Source organism: Chiloscyllium punctatum, chromosome 45, assembly GCF_047496795.1.
Source record: "Chiloscyllium punctatum isolate Juve2018m chromosome 45, sChiPun1.3, whole genome shotgun sequence".
In the NCBI taxonomy this organism is placed as follows: domain Eukaryota; kingdom Metazoa; phylum Chordata; class Chondrichthyes; order Orectolobiformes; family Hemiscylliidae; genus Chiloscyllium; species Chiloscyllium punctatum.
Genome location: NC_092783.1, coordinates 21,909,117 through 21,932,507, shown reverse-complemented (window position 1 = coordinate 21,932,507; position 23,391 = coordinate 21,909,117). Strand labels below are relative to the sequence as shown.

The following is a 23,391-nucleotide window of genomic DNA, read 5'->3' as shown; positions in this document are numbered from 1 at the left end:
ATGCCCGGGGTAGTGTCACCTGAAGGCCCAGAACTGGCTCCACTGTGGGACTGGGGCTGTAACAGCTGTGGGCCCAGGGCTGGGTCTACTTTGTGACCATGGCCATGACAGCTGTGGGCCCAGGGTGGGGTCCGCTTTGGGACTGGGTCCGTGACAGCTGTGGGCCCAGGGCTGGGTCCGCTTTGGGACCAGGGCCGGCACAGTCATAGGCCCAGGGCTGGGTCCGCTGTGGGACCGGGGCCGGAACAGCTGTGGGCCTGGGACGGTGTCGTCTGTGGGCACGGGGCATTATCACCTGGAGGCAGAGGGCATTGTCGCCTGAAGGCTCAGGGCTGGGTCTGCTTTGGGACCGGCACTGTGACAGCTGTGGGCCCAGGGCTGGGTCCGCTTTGGGACCGGGGCTGTGACAGCTGTGGGCCTGGGATAGTGTCGGCTGTGGGCCTGGGGCAGTGTCACCTGGAGGCTGAGGGCAGTTTCGCCTGAAGGCCCTGGACTGGGTCCACTGTGGGCCCGAGGCCGTGACAGCTGTGGGCCCGGGGATGGGTCCACTTTGGGACCATGGCCAGGACAGCTGTGGGCCTGGGGAGTGTCGGCTGTGGGCCTGGAGCAGTGTCACCTGGAGGCCGTGGGCAGTTGCATCTGAAGGCCCTGGACTGGGTCCACTGTGGGACAGGGGCCGTGATAGCTGTGGGCCCAGGGCTGGGTCGGCTTTGGGACCATGGCCGTGACAGCTATGGGCCCAGGGCTGGATCTGCTGTGGGATCGGGGCCGGAACAGCTGTGGGCCTGGGGCGGTGTCGGCTGTGGGCCTGATGCAGTGTCACCTGGAGGCTGAGGGCAGTGTCGCCTGAAGGCCCAGGGCTAGGTCCACTGTGGGACCGGGGCCGTGACAGCTGTGGGCCTGGGGATAGGTCCACTTTGGGACCATGGCCAGGACAGCTGTGGGGCTGGGGAGTGTCGGCTGTGGGCCTGGAGCAGTGTCACCTGAAGGCCCTGGACTGGGTCCACTGTGGGACAGGGGCCGTGACAGCTGTGGGCCTGGGGCTGGGTCGGCTTTGGGACCAGGCCTGGGGTGGTGTCAGCTGTGGGCATGGGGCAGTATCACCTGGAGGCCGAGGGCATTGTCGTCTGAAGGCCCAGGGCTGAGTCCGCTGTGGGACTGGGGCTGTGACAGCTGTGGACCCAGGGCTGGGTCCGCTGTGGGACCGGGCTGTGAGAGCTGGGTGCCCGGGGCGGTGTCGGCTGTGGGCCCGAGGCAGTGTCAGTTGTGGGCTCAAGGCAGTGTCACTTGTAGGCCAAGACAGTGTCTGCTGTTGGCCTGGGGCAGTGATGGCTGAAAACTCAGGGCTGGGTCCGCTGTGGGCCTCGGGCAGTATCGCCTGTGGGCCCAGGACAGTGCCGTCTAAAGGCCCAGGACTGGGTCCACTGTGGGACTGGGGCCATGACAGCTGTCGGTCCAGGGCTGGGTCCACATTGTGACCATGGCTGTGAAAGCTGTGGGCTGAGGACTGGGTCCGCTTTGGGATCGTGCCCAGGACAGTTGTAGGCCCATGGCGGGTCCGCTGTTGGACCGTGCCCAGGACAGTTGTAGGCCCAGGGCTGGGTCCGCTTTGGGACTGGACCTGTGAAAGCTGTAGGCCCAGGGCTGGGTCCTCTTTGGGACCAGGGCAGTGACAGCTGTCGGCCCAAGGCTGGGTCTGCTTTGGGACCGGGGCAGTGACAGTTGTAGGCCAGGGCTGGGTCCGCTTTGGGACCGGGGCCGTGACAGCTTTAGGCAGGGCTGGGTCTGCTTTGGGACCGGGGCCGTGACAGCTGTAGGCCAGGGCTGGGTCTGCTTTGGGAACATGGTCAGGACAGCGGTAGACCCAGGGCTGGGTCCGCTTTGGGACCAGGGCCGTGACAGCTTTAGGCCAGGGCTGGGTCCGCTTTGGGACCGGGGCCGTGACATCTGTAGGCCAGGGCTGGGTCTGCTTTGGGAACATGGTCAGGACAGCGGTAGACCCAGGGCTGGGTCCGCTTTGGGACCAGGGCCGTGACAGCTTTAAGCCAGGGCTGGGTCTGCTTTGGGACCGGGGCCGTGACAGCTGTGGGCCCGGGCTGGGTCTGCTTTGGGACCATGGCCATGACAGCTGGAGGCCCAGGGCTGGGTCCACTGTGGGACCAGGCCCGGGACAGCTGCGGGCCTGGGGTGGTGTCAGCTGTGGGCATGGGGCAGTATCACCTGGAGGCCGAGGGCATTGTCATCTGAAGGCCCAGGGCTGGGTCTGCTGTGGGACCAGGGCCGTGACAGCTGTAGGTTCAGGGCTAGGTCCACTGTGGGACCAGGGCCATGACAGCTGTGGGCACAGGGCTGAGTTCGCTGTGGGCCTAGGCCTGGGTTTGCTGTGGGACTGGGGCCTTGACAGCCGTGGGACTGGGTCAGTATCGGCTGTGGGCAGGGGCAGTGTTACCTGGAGGCCCAGGGCAGTGTCGGTTGTGTGTCTGGGGCAGTGTCGGCTGTGGGCATGGGGCAGTGTCGGCTGTGGGTATGGGACAGTGTCACCCGGCGGCTGAGGGCCGTGTCGCCTGAAGGCCCAGGGCTGGATCTGCTGTGGTACCGGGGCCGTGACAGCTGGGAGCCCAGGGCTGGGCCCACTGTGGGACCAGGCCCGGGACAGCTGCGGGCCTGGGGTGGTGTTAGCTGTGGGCATGGGGCAGTATCACCTGGAGGCCGAGGGCATTGTCGTCTGAAGGCCCAGGGCTGGGTCCGCTGTGGGACCGGGGCCGTGACAGTTGTAGGCCCAGGGCTGGTTCCGCTGTGGGACCAGGGCCTTGACAGCTGTAGGCCCAGGGCTGGGTCCACTGTGGGACCGGGACCGTGACAACTGTGGGCCTAGGGCTGGGTCCGCTGTGGGACCAGGGCCGTGACAACTGTGGGCCCAGGGCTGGGTCCGCTGTGGGACCAGGGCCGTGACAGCTGTAAGACCAGGGCTGTGTCCTCTGTGGACCTGAGGCAGTGACAGCTGTGGGCCCAGGGCTGGGTTTGCTGTGGGACTGGGGCCTTGACATCCGTGGGACTGGGTCAGTATCGGCTGTGGGCAGGGGCAGTGTCACCTGGAGGCCCAGGACTGAGTCTGATGTGGGACCGGGGCAGCGTCAACTGTAGGGCCGGGGCAGTGTCGGCCGTGGGCCCGGGCCAGTGTTGGTTGTGGGCCCGAGGTAGTGTCACTTGTGGGCCCAAGGTAGTGTCACTTGGAGGCCCAGTGCTTTGTCTGCTGCGGGACCAGGGCCATGACAGCTGTGGGCCCAGGGCTGGGTCCCCTGTAAGACCGGGGCTGTGACAGCTGTGGGCCTGGGCCGGCGTCCTCTGTGTGCACAGAGCAGTGCCACCTGAATACCCAGAGCTGGGTTTGCTATGGGCCGTAGGCAATGTCACTTGAAGGCCAAGGGCTGGGTCTGCTGTTGGCCGTAGGCAGTGTTGCCTCTCTGGACAGGGTCTGCTGTGGGCCCTAGGCAGTATCGCCTGAAGGCCCAGGGCTGGGTCTGCTGTGGGCCGTAGGCAGTGTTGCCTGAAGGCCCAGGGCTGGGTCTGCTGTGGGCTGTAGGCTGTAGGCATTGTCACCTGAATGCCCAGGGCTGGGTCTGTTGTGGGCCATAGGCAGTGTTGCCTGAAGGCCCAGGGCTGGGTCTGCTGTGGGCTGTAGGCAATGTCGCCTGAAGGCCCAGGGCTGGGTCTGTTGTGGGCCGTAGGCAGTGTTGCCTGAAGGCCCAGGGCTGGGTCTGCTGTGGGCTGTAGGCAATGTCGCCTGAAGGCCCAGGGCTGGGTCTGCTGTGGGCCGTAGGCAGTGTTGCCTGAAGGCCCAGGGCTGGGTCCGCTGTGGGCTGTAGGCATTGTCACCTGAAGGCCCAGGGCTGGGTCTGTTGTGGGCCCTAGGCATTGTCACCTGAAGGCCCAGGGCTGGGTCTGCTGTGGGCCGTAGGCAGTGTTGCCTGAAGGCCCAGGGCTGGGTCTGCTGTGGGCCGTAGGCAATGTCGCCCGAAGGCCCAGGGCTGGGTCTGTTGTGGGCCATAGGCAGTGTTGCCTGAAGGCCCGGGGCTGGGTCCACTGTGAGCCGTAGGCAGTGTCGCCTGAAGGCCCGTGGCTGGGTCCGCTTTGGGCCTTAGGCAGTGCCGCCTGAAGGCTCCGGACATGGTCCGCTGTGAGCTGTAGGCAGTGTCGCCTGAAGGCTCTGGACAGGGTCTGCTGTGGGCTGTAGGCAGTGTTGCCTGAAGGCCCAGGGCTGGGTCCGTTGTGAGCCGTAGGCAGTGTCGCCTGAAGGCCCGGGGCTGGGTCCATTGTGAGCCGTAGGCAGTGTCGCCTGAAGGCCCGGGGCTGGGTCCATTGTGAGCCGTAGGCAGTGTCGCCTGAAGGCCCGGGGCTGGGTCCATTGTGAGCCGTAGGCAGTGTCGCCTGAAGGCCCGGGGCTGGGTCCGTTGTGAGCCGTAGGCAGTGTCGCCTGAAGGCCCGGGGCTGGGTCCATTGTGAGCCGTAGGCAGTGTCGCCTGAAGGCCCGGGGCTGGGTCCTTGTGAGCCGTAGGCAGTGTCGCCTGAAGGCCCAGGGCTGGGTCTGCTGTGGGCCATAGGCATTGTCACCTGAAGGCCCAGGGCTGGGTCTGCTGTGGGCTGTAGGCAATGTCGCCTGAAGGCCCAGGGCTGGGTCTGCTGTGGGCCGTAGGCAGTGTTGCCTGAAGGCCCAGGGCTGGGTCTGCTGTGGGCCTTAGGCAGTGTCGCCTGAAGGCCCAGGGCTGTGTCTGCTGTGGGCCTTAGGCAGTGTCGCCTGAAGGCCCAGGGCTGGGTCTGCTGTGGGCCATAGGCAGTGTTGCCTGAAGGCCCAGGGCTGGGTCTGCTGTGGGTCATAGGCAGTGTCACCTGAAGGCCCAGGGCTGGGTCTGCTGTGGGCCGTAGGCAGTGTTGCCTGAAGGCCCAGGGCTGGGTCTGCTGTGGGCCTTAGGCAGTGTCGCCTGAAGGCCCAGGGCTGGGTCTGCTGTGGGCCATAGGCAGTGTTGCCTGAAGGCCCAGGGCTGGGTCTGCTGTGGGCCGTAGGCAGTGTTGCCTGTGGCTCTGGACAGGGTCTGCTATGGGCTGTAGGCAGTGTTGCCTGAAGGCCCAGGGCTGGGTCCGTTGTGAGCCGTAGGCAGTGTCGCCTGAAGGCCCGGGGCTGGGTCCATTGTGAGCCGTAGGCAGTGTCGCCTGAAGGCCCGGGGCTGGGTCCATTGTGAGCCGTAGGCAGTGTCGCCTGAAGGCCCGGGGCTGGGTCCATTGTGAGCCGTAGGCAGTGTCGCCTGAAGGCCCAGGGCTGGGTCCGTTGTGAGCCGTAGGCAGTGTCGCCTGAAGGCCCGGGGCTGGGTCCATTGTGAGCCGTAGGCAGTGTCGCCTGAAGGCCCGGGGCTGGGTCCTTGTGAGCCGTAGGCAGTGTCGCCTGAAGGCCCAGGGCTGGGTCTGCTGTGGGCCATAGGCATTGTCACCTGAAGGCCCAGGGCTGGGTCTGCTGTGGGCTGTAGGCAATGTCGCCTGAAGGCCCAGGGCTGGGTCTGCTGTGGGCCGTAGGCAGTGTTGCCTGAAGGCCCAGGGCTGGGTCTGCTGTGGGCCTTAGGCAGTGTCGCCTGAAGGCCCAGGGCTGTGTCTGCTGTGGGCCTTAGGCAGTGTCGCCTGAAGGCCCAGGGCTGGGTCTGCTGTGGGCCATAGGCAGTGTTGCCTGAAGGCCCAGGGCTGGGTCTGCTGTGGGTCATAGGCAGTGTCACCTGAAGGCCCAGGGCTGGGTCTGCTGTGGGCCGTAGGCAGTGTTGCCTGAAGGCCCAGGGCTGGGTCTGCTGTGGGCCTTAGGCAGTGTCGCCTGAAGGCCCAGGGCTGGGTCTGCTGTGGGCCATAGGCAGTGTTGCCTGAAGGCCCAGGGCTGGGTCTGCTGTGGGCCGTAGGCAGTGTTGCCTGTGGCTCTGGACAGGGTCTGCTATGGGCTGTAGGCAGTGTTGCCTGAAGGCCCAGGGCTGGGTCCGTTGTGAGCCGTAGGCAGTGTCGCCTGAAGGCCCGGGGCTGGGTCCATTGTGAGCCGTAGGCAGTGTCGCCTGAAGGCCCGGGGCTGGGTCCATTGTGAGCCGTAGGCAGTGTCGCCTGTGGCTCTGGACAGGGTCTGCTATGGGCCCTAGGCAGTATTGCCTTAAGGCCCAGGGCTGGGTCTGCTGTGGGCCGTAGACTATGTCGCCTGAAGGCTCAGGACTGGGTTCACTGTGGGCCCGGACAGTGACAGCTGTGGGCCTGGGGCGGTGTCGGTTGTGGGCCCGGGACATTGTCACCTGTGGGCCCGGGGCAGATTCCGTTTCGGACTCAGGGCGGTGTCGGCCATGTGCCTGGGGTAGTGTTGGCTGTAGGCCTGGAGCAGTGTGACCTGGAGGCCTGGAGCAGGGGAACCTGAAGGCTCAGGGCAGTAGGCGGTGTCGGCTGTGGGCCCAGGCTGGGTCCGCTGTGGGCTGGGACAGTGTCAGCTATGGGCCTGGGCAGTGTCACCTATATGCCCAGGATGGTGTCAGCTGTGGGCCCGCAGCATCATTGGCTATTGCCCTGGAGGCCTGAAGCAGGTGTCAGCTGTGGGCCTGGGGCAGTGTCAGCTGTGGGCCTGGGGCAGTGTCAGCTGTGGGCCTGGGGCAGTGTCGGCCGTGGGCCTGGGGCAGTGTCGGCCGTGGGCCTGGGGCAGTGTCGGCTGTGGGCCCAGGGCGGTGTCGGCTACTTCCATTTCACTTTGGATCAGTCCCTATGTATTCTGCTTAGAGATACAGCTGACACCGCCCCGGGCCCGAACCCGACACTGCCCTGGGCCCACACACACACACACACACACACACACACACACACACACTGCTCCGGGCCCACACACACACACACACACACTGCTCCGGGCCCACACACACACACACACACACACACACACACACACACTGCTCCGGGCCCACACACATACACACACACACACACACACACACACACACACACACACACACACACACACACACAGCTCCGGGCCCACACACACACACACACACACTGCTCCGGGCCCACACACACACACACATACACACACACACACAGCTCCGGGCCCACACACACACACACACACACTGCTCCGGGCCCACACTCACACCGCCCCGGGCCCACTCTAACATCGCCCCGGGCCCACACACACACACTGCCCCGGGCCCACACTCACATCGCCCCGGGCCCACACTCACATCGCCCCGGGCCCACACTCACCGCCCCGGGCCCACACTCACCGCCCCAGGCCCACACTCACTGCTCCGGGCCCACACTCACTGCCCCGGGCCCACACTCACTGCTTTGGGCCCACACTCACATCGCCCCGGGCCCACACTCACTGCCCCGGGCCCACACTCACTGCCCCGGGCCCACACTCACTGCCCCGGGCCCACACTCATTGCCCCGGGCCCACACTCACTGCTCCGGGCCCACACTCACTGCCCCGGGCCCACTCTAACATCGCCCCGGGCCCACTCTCACATCGCCCCGGGCCCACACTCACATCGCCCCGGGCCCACACACGACACCTCCCCGGGCCCACACACACTGCCCCGGGCGCACACTCACTGCTACGGGCCCACACTCACCGCCCTGGGCCCACACCCACTGCCCCAGGCCCACTCTCACTGCCCCGGGCCCACACTCACCGCCCCGGGCCCACACTCACCGCCCCGGGCCCACACTCACACCGCCCTGGGCCCACACTCACTGCTTCGGGCCCACACTCACATCGCCCCGGGCCCACACACGACACCTCCCCGGGCCCACACCCGACACTGTCTCGGGTCCACACCTGACACTGCCCCACAGCCCACACCTGACATCACCCCGGGCCCACAGCCAACACCACCCCGGGCCCACACCCAACACTGCCCCGGGCCTACACCCAACACTGCCCAGGCCCACACACAACACTGTCTTGGGCCCACAGCTGACACACGCCCCGGGCCCACACACGACACTGCCCTGGGCCCCCACCCAACACTGCCCCGGGCCCACAGCCGACACTGCTCTGGACCCACACCCGACACCACCCCGGGCCCACAGCCGACAACACCCTGGGCCCTTAGCCGACACCACCCCGAGCCCACAGCTGACACCACCCCGGGCCCACAGCCGCCACCACCCCGGGCCCACACCCAACACCATCCCGGGCCCACACCCAACACCCACCCCACAGCCGACAACACCCCGGGCCCACAGCCGACACTGCTCTGGGCCCACACCCGACACCACCCCAGGCCCACAGCCGACAACACCCTGGGCCCTTAGCCGACACCACCCCGAGCCCACAGCTGACACCACCCCGGGCCCACAGCCGCCACCACCCCGGGCCCACACCCAACACTATCCCGGGCCCACACCCAACACCCACCCCACAGCCGACAACACCCCGGGGCAACAGCCGAAAACACCCCGGGCCCACAGCCGACACCACCCCGGACCCTCAGCTGACACCTCCCCGGGCCCACACCCGACACTGTCTCGGGTCCACACCTGACACTGCCCCACAGCCCACACCTGACATCACCCCGGGCCCACAGCCACCACCACCCCGGGCCCACACCCAGCACTGCCCCAGGCCCACACCTGACACTGCCCTAGGCCCACCCTCAACACTGCCCCGGGCCCACACCCAACACTGTCCCAGGCCCACAGCCGACATTGCCCCGGGCTCACAGCCGACAACACCCCGGGCCCACAGCCGACACCACCCCGGACCCTCAGCTGACACCACCCCGGGCCCACAGCCGACATCACCCCGGGCCCACACCCAACACTACCCCGAGCCCCTACCCGACTCTGCCTCGAGCCCACACCCGAAACCACCCGGGGCCCACAGCCGACGTCGCCACGGGCCGACATGCAACACTGCACTGGGCCCACAGCCGACACTGCCCCGGGCCCACACCCAACACTGCCCCGGGCCCACAGCCGAAACTGCCCCGGGCCCACACCCAACACTGTCCTGGGCCCACAGCCGACATTGCCCCAGGCTCACAGCCAACACCGCCCCGGGCCCACAGCCGACACCGCCCCGGGCCCACACCCGACACCACCCTGGGCCCACACCCGACACTACCCTGGGCCCACACCCGACACCACCCCGGGCCCACAAGCGACACCACCCCGGGCCCACAGCCGACACCACCCCGGGCCCACAGCCGACACCACCCCGGGCCCACAGCCGACACCACCCCGGGCCCACAGCCGACATCACCACGGGCCCACAGCCGACACAGCCCTGGGCCCACAGCCGACACAGCCCCAGGCCCACAGCCGACACTGCCCATGGCCGACATCCAACACTGCCCCGGGCCCACAGCCGACATCACCACGGGCCCATAGCCGACACTGCCCCGGGCCCGCAGACGACACCGCCCCAGGCCCTCACACACCACCCCGGGCCCACACTCACTGTCCCGGGCCCACAGTCACACCGCCCCCGGGCCCACACAAACACTGTCTGGGCCCACACACACTGCCCCGGGCCCACACACACACTGCTCTGGCCCACACCCACACCGCCCCGGGCCCACATTCACACCACCCTGGGTCCACACCCGACACGGCCCCGGGCCCACAGCCGACACTGCCCATGGCCCACACCCAACTCTGCCCCGGGCCCACACCCAACACTGCCCCGGGCCCACAGCCGACATCACCACAGGCCCACACCCAACACTGCCCCAGGCCCACAGCCGACATCACTCCGGGCCCACAGCCGACACCGCCCCGGGCCCACAGCCGACACCACCCCGGGCCCACAGACGACACCACCCCGGGCCCACAGATGACACCACCCCAGGCCCACAGCCGACACCACCCCGGGCCCACAGACGACACCACCCCGGGCCGACAGCCGACACTGCCCCGGGCCGACAGCCGACACCACCCCGGGCCCACAGACGACACCACCCCGGGCCCACAGACGACACCACCCCGGGCCCACAGCCGACACCACCCCGGGCCCACAGACGACACCACCCCGGGCCCACAGCCGACACCACCCCAGGCCCACAGACGACACCACCCTGGGCCCACACCCGACACTGCCCTGTGCCCACAGACGACATCGCCCTGGGCCGACAGCCAACACTGCCCCGGGCCCACACATGACACTGCCCCGGGCCCACACATGACATTGCCCCTGGCCCACAGCTGACTCCACCCCGGGCCCACACCCAACACTGCCCCTGGCCCCCAGCCAACACTGCCCCCGGCCCCCAGCTGGCACTGCTCCGGGCCCAGAGACAACACTGCTCTGGGCCCACACCCAACACTGCCCCGGGCCGACAGTCGACATCATCCCAGGCCCCCAGCCAACACTGCTGCGGGCCCCCAGCCGACACCGATCTGGGCCCACAGCCGACACTGCTCCGGGCCCACACCAAACACCATGCCGGGCCCCCAGCCAACACCACCCCGGGCCCACAGCCGACACCACCCCAGGCCCACAGCCGACATCACCTCGGGCCCACAGCCGACACCGCCCCAGGCCCACAGCCGACACCGCCCCGGGCCCACAGCTGACACCGCCCCAGGCCCACAGCCGACACTGCCCTAGGCCCACAGCCGACACCGCCCCGGGCCCACAGCCGACACCGCCCCGGGCCCACAGCTGACACCGCCCCAGGCCCACAGCCGACATCACCTCGGGCCCACAGCCGACACCGCCCCGGGCCCACAGCCGACACCGCCCCGGGCCCACAGCCGACACCACCCCAGGCCCACAGCCGACACTGCCCCGGTCTCCCAGCCGACACTGCCCCGGGCTCCCAGCTGACACTGGCCCAGGCCCACACCCGACGCCATGTCAGTCATGGCACGATGTGCCCAGCTCATCACAGCTGATCAAGGGGGCACCGTCTGTACCTCGATGCTGCGGATGTTGGCCTTGTTGAGGACTCTGGTGTTGGTGCATCTGTCTTGTCAGTGGATTTGCAGGATCTTGCGTGGGCAGCATTGATGTGACTGTTCCATCGCCTTGAGATGTTGAAGGACCTCCTCAAATGTCTCTTCCCTGTGGCTGAGGATACACATGGACACGTACACAACTACAAGCACTTAGTCACACACACACAAAGTCAATTACACACACTCACTCGCATGCACACATACTCAGTAACACATACTCACACTCACTCGCCAACGCACACACACTCTCTCACACACAAACACACACACAGGGTCTCACTCACACACTGTCTCTACCTCTCACACACACATTCTATCGCACACATACTCACACATTAACATTGTTTCGCACATGCTTACACACACCAAACTCATTTTCTTATTTGCATTCTGATGCACTGTCACTAACACACGCTTACTCACACTCACATCTCCTCTCACAGGCAGGCACACATTCACTCTCTTAATGACACACACATATACTCAATTACACACAAATACTCAATACGACACACTCACTCAGAAACATACTCAATTACATACGAACACACACACATACTCATACACACACATACTCAATTACACACACTCACACACACATATTCAATTCCACACTCAGTCACACACAGATATACTCAATTACACACACTCACTCACACACACACACACACACTCAATTACACACACTCGCTCACACACACATACTCAATTACACACACTCACACACACATATACACAATCACACACACTCACTCAGAAACATATATATTCAATTACACACAATCACACACACATTTCCTCCATAACACACTCACTCACACACACATACTCAATTACACACACTCACACACACACATACTCAATTACACACACTCACTTACAAACTTAAATATTCAGTTACACACACTCACACACACATATGCTCTATTATATACACTTACACACACATATACTGCATAACACACACTCATTCACATACACATAAACACAATTGCGCATTCACTCACACACACATATCAATCACACACACACACTCACTCACACATACTCAATTACACACACTCGCTCACACACACATATCCTCCATAACACACACATACTCAATTACACTCACTCACTCACTCACACATGCACAAACTCAATTACACACACTAACTCACAAACAGATATACTCAATTATACACTAACTCACAAACAGATATACTCAATTACAACACGCACAAAAATACTCAATTACACACAGTCACTCACACATGCATATACTCAATTACACACACACACGCACACACACACATACTCAATTCCACACTCACTCACACACAGATGTACTCAATTACACACTCTCACTCGCACATACATATACTCAATAACACACACTCACTCACAAACAATCTCAATTACACACACTGACATATATTCAATTGCACACACTCACTCACAAACAATCTCAATTACACACACTCACATACATATATAATCCATCACACTCACTCACACACACACATAAACATAATGTTTTTTAGATTAGATTACTGACAGTGTGGAAACAGGCCCTTCGGCCCAACAAGTCCACACCGAACCACCGAAGAACAACCCACCCAGACCCATTCCCCTACGTTTACCCCTTCACCTAACACTATGGGCAATTAAGTATAGCCAATTCACCTGACCTGCACATTTTTGGACTGTAGGAGGAAACCGGAGCTCCCAGAGGAAACCTACACAGACACAGGGAGAATGTGCAATCTCCACACAGACAGTTGCCTGAGGCAGGAATTGAACCCGGGTTTCTGGTGCTGTGAGGTAACAGTGCTAGCCACCGTGCCACCCATTGTGCACTCACTCACACACACACGTACTCAATTACACACACACACATACTCAATCATACACACTCACTCACATACACATATTCAATTACATACACTCACCCACACTCATGTATTCTCAATAACACACACTCACCCTCACACACACATATTCAATTACACACATTCACTCACACATATACTCAATAACACACACATACTCAATTACACACTCACTCACACACATATATACTCAATTACACACTCACTCACACACATATATACTCAATAACGCATACTCACTCACACACATATATACTCAATAACGCATACTCACTCACATACTCAATTACACAAACTCACATACGTATACTCAATTACACACACTGACACACAAACATTCTCAATTATATACACACACAAATATATTCAATTACATTTGCTCACGCACACACACATACTAAATTCCACAAACTCACTCACACACATATACTCAATTACACACACACACATACTCAATTCCACACTCAGTCACACACATATATACTCAATTACACACACTCACTCACACACACATATACTCAATTACACACACTCTCACACACATACAAAATAAAGCACACTCACTCACAGATACATATACTCAATCAAAGACACATGCTAAATTACACATACTCACTCACACACATAATCAATTACACGCAATCTCTCACACACACATATACTCAAGAACACACACTCACACACACATACACATATACTCAATTACTCACACTAACTCACACACATATATACTCAATTACACACTCACTCACTCACACATGCTCAATTACACACACTCAATCACACACACATGCTCAGTGACACACACTCACTTACATACACATACTCAATTACACACACTCATTCACACACACACATATACTCAATGACAAACACTTAGTCACACACACACTCAATTACACACACACACATATTCCATAACACACACTCACTCACATGCATACTCAATTACACACTCAGTCACACACACATATCCTCCATAACACACACTCACTCACACACACACTCAATTACACTCACTCACACACACACATACTCAATTACACACACTCAATTACACACACACATATTCCATAACACACACTCACTCACATGCATACTCAATTACACACTCAGTCACACACACATATCCTCCATAACACACACTCACTCACACACACATGTACTCCATAACACTCACTCACACACACATGTACTCAAGAACACACACTCACTCACAAACTTAAATATTCAGTTACACACACTCACTCACACACATATGCTCTATAATATACACTTACTCACGCACACACACATATACTGCATAACACACTCATTCACATACACATAAATACAATTGCGCACTCACTCACACATACACACACTCAATTACACACACACACACACACACACACACATTTACTCAATTACACACTCACTCACATATACTCAATTATACACACTCACTCACGCACATATCCTCCATAACACACACATACTCAATTACACTCACTCACTCACACACGCACAAACTCAATTACACACACTAACTCACAAACAGATATACTCAATTATACACTAACTCACAAACAGATATACTCAATTACAACACTCACACAAAAATATTCAATTACTCACAGTCACTCACACATGCATATACTCAATTACACACACACACACATATTCAATTCCACACTCACTCACACACAGATGTACTCAATTACACACACTCACTCGCACATACATATACTCAATAACACACACTCACTCACAAACATTCTCAATTACTCACACTCACATATATTCAATTGCACACACTCACACACACGTATAATCCATAACACACACACACTCTCACACACACATAAACACAATTTTTTTTAGATTAGATTACTTACAGTGTGGAAACAGGCCCTTCGGCCCAACCACTCCACACCGACCTACCGAAGAACAACCCACCCAGACCCACTCCCCTACATTTACCCCTTCACCTTACACTATGGGCAATTAAGTATGGCCAATTCACCTGACCTGCACATTTTTGGACTGTGGGAGGAAACCGGAGCACCCGGGGGAAACCCACACAGACACAGGGAGAATGTGCAAACTCCACACTGTCAGTTGCCTGAGACAGGAATTGAACCCAGGTCTCTGGTGCTGTGAGGTAGCAGTGCTAGTCACCGTGCCACCCATTGTGCACTCACTCACACACACATACTCAATCACACACATACTCATACACACACATGCTCAATTACACACACAAACTCACATACACATTCAATTACATACACTCATCCACACTCATATATTCTCAATAACACACACTCACCCTCACACACACATATTCAATTACACACACTCACACATATATTCAATAACACACACACACATACTCAATTACACACACTCACTCACACACATATATACTCAATTACACATACTCACACACATACTCAATTACACAAATTCACGCACATACATATACTCACAATTACACACACTGACACACAAACATTCTCAATTATATACATACACACAAATATGTTTATTACATTCACTCATGCACACACACATACTCAATTACACAAACTCACTCACACACATATATACTCAATTACACTCACTCACACACACGCACATATATACTCAATTACACAGACTCACTCCCACACACATATACTCAATTACACACATTCTCTCACACATACATATATTCAATAACACACTCATTCACACACTTATATACTCAATTACACACTCAATCACACATATACAGGTCGATGTGCTTGTTGATAGAGTCTGTGGATGAGTGCCATGCCTCTAGGAATTCCCTGGCTGTTCTCTGTTTGGCTTGCCCTATAATGGTAGTGTTGTCCCAGTCAAATTCATGTTGCTTGTCGTCTGTGTGTGTGGCGACTAAGGATAGCTGGTCGTGTCGTTTCGTGGCTAGTTGGTGTTCGTGTATACGGATCGTTAACTGCACGAACACCAACCGACACTGGTTGAGGCACAGAAAGGACAGTCACGGTTAAATGGATCACTTTTAGGCTGGCAAAATAACTAGTGGAGTGTCACAGGAGTTAGGGTTGTGTCTGTGATTGGTCATGATCTATATCAATGACTTGGATGAAGGAAACAACTCTAACCTAGACAAATCTGCTCACAGTTCAAAGGTCATTGGGGAAAGAATAGGTCAGCAAAGTGGAGTTAAGTCAACCATGACGTTATTGACTGGCAGAACAAACTTGAGGGGCTGAATGGCCTCTTGCTGCTCTTATTTCTTATGTTCTTTCAACTTCTTTCACTTCATTGGCTGAACCAACCATGAGCTCCACCTTCCTGGCAGTTTTTAAACACAGAGTTAAATTAAGAAGTTAACTTTTCCAGAGAACAATTTCAGGTTGAAATGGTTATTACCTTTACCCAGGGAAGGACTGTGTTTCAAATATTTGCCGAAGGCTCAAGAATGTGGCAAGGTGTACAGTGCCAACCTGCTGCCTACATCTATCCTTTCAGCATTTCTGCTTCACATGCCAGTTTCCCCATCCCCCTCCACCTGCCTATCTTCTCTCCTTTTCAGGAAATTCTAGTTGCACAGTCACTAAAGTAGATTTTGCTGTTACTTACTGTGGCTTTCACCTGGAACTGCAACTTCAATTTTCCACTGCAACACTTTTCCAGTTGTCAGCTGATCAGAGATGGTTCCATTGCTTGAACCTCCTGCGCAAGGTGAACCCATTCAGATGCACCAGCGTAAGCCCAGTCTCACTCCTAGATAAGTCAAACAGTAAATTAGTCGGTCTTGTTTACTTTCTTTCACTTAAGCTGATGATGCAGCTGCATCTTGCCTCATCGTTACTCAGATGGCCAACCTACTGTGACATCTGATGTCACTGTGATGCACAGTGTTGAGTGTAAAGCTTACCCTGCGATGTCACAGAATGATGACCAAAAGGTTGTTCAGCCTATCTCTCTGTGTGTGGCCTGGTTGAAATGACTAACCAATTCATCCACTGAAGATTTCTCCTTTTACACATATATCCTATCCTATTTTGAACTTATTTCTTCTCCAGTGTCATAAGATGTGTGGGCAGCTACCAAGTCTACTCAATCTAGTTCCAATGGGATTGCAGGCCAGAGGAACATTGAGCTCTATGTTTCCACGAGGGCTTTCTGTAACTGCCTGTAGGTCTGTGACCTAAATGGGTTTGGTGTGAGGGGTGTGGGTGGTTAAAGTAAGAGAAAATCTCACAAAGCAAACCAAGGAAACAGCTGCTGAGTCTCAGTGATACTGAAACTGTACAAATATTCACACTGTAGAATATTTCTCAACATTGCTGAAATAAGTGCTGTTTATAGTCCACTGGCCATCCCATTCGCCATTACAGTGGCTCAGTTACAGTATCGAAGGGCACATCATTTACCACAAGCTCAACTGACACTGTCTAAACTTTTTGTCTTCCTTTCTATCCTTTCACATTCTTCCTACTCCAACATCCAATTCATAATTGCATGATTTCACAGCTTATGTCTCACTATAACAATCTTGTTGTAATAATCTGTGTTCATAGATAATTAATTTGAGTTTTCAATATCCAATTGTTCCCTTTCCCTTCTTGAGTCTGATTCAGTCCCAAACAGCACATTTGAGTGAAATACCAACATCCTATTTTTTTGGAGGCTGTTTAAATGCCTGTTTATGACGACTCCATCTGCTATTAAAATTATTCGATCAGATCAGTTCTCCAAAAGACAATCTCAATTGAACCAGGATGAGCTTATCAGGCCAGACGTGTTTTCACTTTCTGAGATTTGAACCTTTCTATCCTCACATTTACTACAGAGGATCTTGCTGTTAAATGGAGATAATACAGTCATGGACTGCAGCTCTAAACAAACCTTCCTGTGCAACCCCCCTGCAACCAACAGCTATCAGAGATGGTCCCATTGCCCAAACTCCCTTTACAAAGCAAACCTGCTCACATGTCTAGCGCAGCCACAGTCGTTCCTCGATAAATTGAATAGCAGTTCGTCGAGCTGCTTTCCTGCATTTAAACTAGTTATCCAGCGCCTTGCCACAAAGTTACTCAGATGACCAACCTGTTGTGGCATCTGATCGAACTGTGATGCACTGTGTGACTGTGAGGCTTCCCCTGTGATGTTATGGTTTGACCTGTCCAATCAAAGGGTCATAACTGGATGTAACCGTGTTTGGTAAAAAAAATTGACTTCATTCAGGTAACCATCACACGATGTGTAGAATGACAGGTTTCCACGTGATAAAGGCTCAGGGAACATGGCCTCATGGCGATGAGATTGTTTGCCTTTCAATTATGCCAAGCATTTGAATACATTTACAGCCAGGTCAATGGGCCAGTCAACCCTTGACACAATCCAACACTACATGAGACCAATAACAATATCATAATGAGAAGATCTGTTTTTGGTGTTCGGACTCAGTGTTCAATATTGTCCAAGACTTTGGGAAAATTAAAAATGGGACACCTACAAGAACAGTACTATCTGTGTAAATAAGTGACGTTTTAATCTGGTCTAAGGGTATTGTTTGAGATGAACACCTTGAAAGTGGCCATAATAATACAGTGAGTGGTCAAAAAGGCATATGACATGTTAGTCTTTATTGGTCAGGGCATTGCATACAAGAGTCAGGGTGTCATGTTGTATTTTTATAAGGTTTTGGTTAGGCCACACTTCGAATATTGAACTCCATTCTGACCAGCACTTAACAGGAAGGATGTGGAGGCTTTGGAGAGGGTGCAGAAGAGGTTTACCAGGATGCTGTCTGGGTTCGAGGGTATGAGCTATAAGGGGAAACTAGAAAAGCTTGGGTTGTTTTCTCTGGAGCAGCAGAGGCTGAGGGGAGATTTGACCGAAGTCTATAAAATTGTGGGCTGTATAGTTAGAGTTGACAGAATTTTTTTCCCAGAGGTGAAATGTCTAATACTGGGGAGGGGGGTGGGGGGCATGTATTTAAGGTGAGAGAGGGAAAGTTCAAAAGAGATGTGAGGAGCAGGTGTTTTGCCCAGAGAGTGGGAGGAGTGTGGGACGCGCTGCTGGGAGTAGTGTCGGCAGATGTGGTGGGGGGGTTTAAAGGGTTTTTAGATAAACACATGAATCTGCAAAGAATGGAGGAATATGGATAAAGAGCAGGCAGTAGGGATTAGTTTAATTTGACATTATGTTTGGCACAACACCGTTCCTGTGCTGTACTATTCTATGTTCCGACATTGAACGAGACACGGGCCAGATCTTCTGTTTTTCTACAAACAATCCCATGGGATCTTTCTGTGTTTATCAGAGCAGGAAGACAAAGGACTGGTGCGATGATACTTGTGTCTGTTTCAGCTGAACTGAAACTTACAAAGTCAGCCAACTCAGAAAGAAAATTTCTGAATTTACCAGCAGTCTGAGGGCTAACTCAGTTTGAGTTTACTTATCATATACTCATTGCCAACTATCCAATGTTAATTGGTGATGGAGCACAAAGAGCAAGTTGTTGTTAAAACTATTTTTCTGTTCTCACTGGAGAGTGCAGCTATAAAAACATGGTGGTGGGAAATTGTCAATTTAATGAGATAGCAGCCAATTACATGAGCTGAAAATGCTCATTAAATTTGCTGAATTATTCATATTGATAAGTTGACAAGCTGGTAGTCTAAACAGTTGGACTATTGTCTCCTGCCTCGTTACTAAGTATGTATCTTGTGAAAATAGAATGTTTAAACACAAAACAAATATGTACTGAGAACTAACAGGGGACTCTGGTTCTTTAACTATATTTTCCGACATGTTCCCTCTTATGTTTCCCGTTTCTCCCTCTGTCCCACATGGAAGGGTCTGATGGTGGGGAGAGGTGAGTGTCATAGTGATAGCACTTCCATTGATAAACCCACCCTTTAACGTGGACAGTGTTATTGTAAACTCGGAATCCTTCCATCTGAACCAATCTTTATTCTTGCTTCACAATGTGAACCCCTCAGATGCTCCTTTGGAAGGGGATTGGTGATGGTGATGGAAGGATATGGCAGGGTGGGGACAGCAATGGTTAAGGTGAGACAGAGGTAGCAGGCCTTATTTTCTTGGTCCTGAGCTCTCAGCCCAGATCTGGAATCTGACAATTTGTTACGTTTAACGTCTGCCCATTGCCAGGTATGCCCACTTTGAAATAGTTCTGCTCTTCTCTCCAATGGGATTCTGGCTTGTTCACATTTATTACTATCTATCTCTCTCCTAACTTTGGATAAATTTCCAAAATTCATTGTCACACCAAACCACCCTCTTCAGTGACTGTCTCAGGCCCTGCCCTACTCCACAACTGAAATGTCATCCTTCCTATTTTGAGCCTATCCAGAATTATCGGTATTCTGCAGAGATACAACACTCCTCAGACAGCTGCTCTTGTTACACCCTGGGCTCTACACTCAGTGCCATGCACCATCACCTGCAACACTCTCAATCTCTCTCTCGATGTGTGCACTGCCTCGAGCTGTTTCAAAACAGACCCTGTCACCAGTTCCATTTCGTTCTTTATCTCATTTGATGCTTTAACCTTTTTTTCTTCCTTTCAGGTGTTAAGGAATACAAGCTCCAAAATCAGCAACTTCTCAAGAAGAGTCATACCAGACTGGGAATGTTAACTCTGTTTCTCTCTCCACAGATATTGCCAGACCTATTGTATTTCTCCAACACTCTCTGTGTGTTAGTTTCAGATTCCTGGCATTTGCAGGAGTTTGTTTTTATTTGTTTGTTATCAGTTGAATTTAATGAATTGTTCCTACATGCCAGATTTAAAGTTGAGAGTGTGGTGCTGGAAAAGTGCAGTAGGTCAAGCAGCATCCGAGGAGTAGGAGAATCAACGTGAGCCCTTCATCAGGAATGAGGCGAGTGGGCCGGGGGGACTGAGAGATAAATTGGAGGCCGGTGGGGTTGGGGGGGAAGGTAGCTAAGAATACAATAGGTAGATGAAGGTAGGGGAGAAGATGATTGGTCGGAGAAGAAGGTGGAGTGGTCAGATGAGAAAGATGATGGACAGGTCAAGAGGGCAGTGCCAAATTGGAGGCTTGGGACTGGGATAATGTGGGGGGAGGGGAAATGAAGAAACTGGTGACATTGACATAGATCCCATTGGGTTGGAGGGTCCCAAGACAGAAGATGAGGTGTTCTTCCGCCAGGTGTTGGGTGGTTAGGGTTTGGCAATGGAGGGGGCCCAGTCCCCACCCTCACAGTTTGAGACATTGCCCCTTCCAGATCCTGCTCTGGGTCACTGTCATTGTCCTCCCCACGGTGCAGTTGCAAATTTCAAAGTTCCACCTTTATATGTCAGCTAGGCCCCTGAACATCCAAATCCACTTCCACGTAGCCCTACCTACAAACCCTGTCGGCTTCCCTCATTCTCGGGTCCCTAGCCAACATGGCTACACAAGCCCATAGCATCCACCATCCCCACTCCAACCCCTGGCAGATGAGGTGGTCAGGCCAAGTCTGGTCATACACTGTTCCTAGAAGCCAGTGTGATGCTGTCATTTTTGAAGCCCTCCTGCATGACCCCATTCCCATCCAAGCTTTACCATATTCACCCCACCCTCTTCATATGTACAGCTGCCCTCCTCCTTTACATCCATCATTCCCTCATCCCCTCAAGATGGCCTCCTTCTGTGCTGTGTCATTTCTACATTTAGATGGACCCCCGAACTGAGTGCTGTCCAACCAAATGCCTGATTGTAGTCAAACCCCCTGAACTGATCCTGGAGGCTGCCAGAACTTCCTGACTGATGGGTATCTCCATGGACCTCACTGGGGACCACTGCCCTTAGACTTCTGAGTCCTAGCTGTTTGCTTGTAGCATGTGCAGTGTGCTTCCCCCATTCGCTGCTGGTTTACAGTGCAGGTGTCAGACTGATGCTCCAATGCACCAGGGTGGGATGTCGGGCACCTGGAATGAAGACTGCTGACCAGCTCCTTGCTCAGTGACTGTGCTCAAAGGCAAGACAAGGATGTTGTGAGCAAGCAGCTAGACATTAAGTGAGTGAGCACTAAGAGAGCCAGCGAGCAACCCTGAGCTGTAGCCTGGTCCAATCTAACCCCTGGATCTCCCTGTGTGCAAGGTGCCCTTGTAGTGGCAGTTCAATGCCAGTTCCTGATGTGCCCCAATGTGCAGCTTTAAAGTACAGACGGTTCCTGTAAGTGGATAGGAAAGGTGCCATGAGGGTTCTCTAAGACTGGCGGGGTCAGATGCTGGCTTCATGAGCATGGATTGCTGACACGGTTGGTGCCCTGGAATGTGTTCTGAGATGTTGTTGCTGGGTGTCCAAGACTGATGCTCAGAGGAGCACGGGGTGAGCTGGTGTCTCCAGGTGCCCGCTCCGACTTCCATGTCATGAACATTCACTCCCTAGTTTCCTCACGCTGGTGATAGAATCGGAAGCTGTATTCATTCTTAATTAAACTGGCAATGAGTAAAGATCCCCTTTTCAAGACATCTTGCCGCTGCCTTGTGAGAATCTGACCTTAAGCCCATAATTCCGTTTGTAAACGGAGCAAGCTGCTTCTGATGTCAAGAAAGGTCTCGCTTGACTTCTGACATGATTCTGCCCAATTTCTCACCATACTCCACATTGTTCAGGCCCCTACCACATTCCACCCAGAATTCCTCTGTTATCTCTCCACAGGTGCTGCCAGGCCTGTTGACTTTCAGATTTCCCAGCACCAACTGAATGTTGTTTATATTCTTTGGAGGATTGAGTTGAGAGCAAGATGAGACACTTAATGAATTGAAATTGGAACGGAGTCGATTCCCTTGGATGGGGAGGTGATGGCCTCGTGGGATTATTGCTCGACTGTTAATCCAGAGACCTGGAGAAAGTGAGGACTTCAAATGCTGGAGATTGGAGTCAAAAAGTGTAGCCTCCTCACATTCCTGATGAGGCGCTTATGCTCAAAATGTTGACTCTCCTGCTGCTCGGATGCTGCCTGACCGGCTGTGCTTTTCCAGCGCCACACGTTTTGAATCCAGAGGCCTGGTCATACTCTGGGCACCTGGCTTTGAATCCTGCCAAAACAGATGGTGGAGCCTGATTTCAATTAATATCTGGAATGAAGCATTTAATGAGACCATGAGAACATTGTCGTTTGCTTTTGTTGCTCAGATATTTTGAGTCGAGGAGTTGGAATGTCATGTTGAGTTTTTTCAGGATGTTGGTGAGGTCTCTTCCTGTCCAGTTCTGGTCGCCCTGTTATAGGAAGGATATTATTAAATTTAAGAGGGTTCAGAAAATATCTACCAGGATGTCGCTGGGATTAGAGGGTTTGTGTTATAAAAATAGGCTGGATAGGCTGGGATGGTTTTCACTGGAGTTTAGGAGATTGACCTTCAGAGATATATAAAATCATGAGGGCCTAGATAAGGTGAATAGCAAGGGACCTTTTTCCCCGAAGGTGGGGGAGTTCATAACTAGGAAGGTATACTTTTAAGGAGAGAGGGAGAAGTTTTAAAAAGGACATGGGGGCAACTTTTTGACACAAGGAGTGGTTTGTGTATGGAATGAACTTCCACAGG

At 54.8% G+C, this 23,391-nt stretch overlaps 1 long non-coding RNA gene across 1 annotated transcript in view; it reads left to right on the top strand.

The window, feature by feature from the left end:
* The window catches only part of LOC140467217 (uncharacterized), a 95,269-nt gene extending 72,373 nt beyond the window's left edge, over positions 1–22,896 (top strand). The window contains exon 3 of the long non-coding RNA XR_011955362.1: positions 22,505–22,896. This is a non-coding gene — a long non-coding RNA (uncharacterized lncRNA). The remainder of the gene's footprint in view (positions 1–22,504) is intronic.
* Positions 22,897–23,391: the final 495 nt, after the last annotated feature.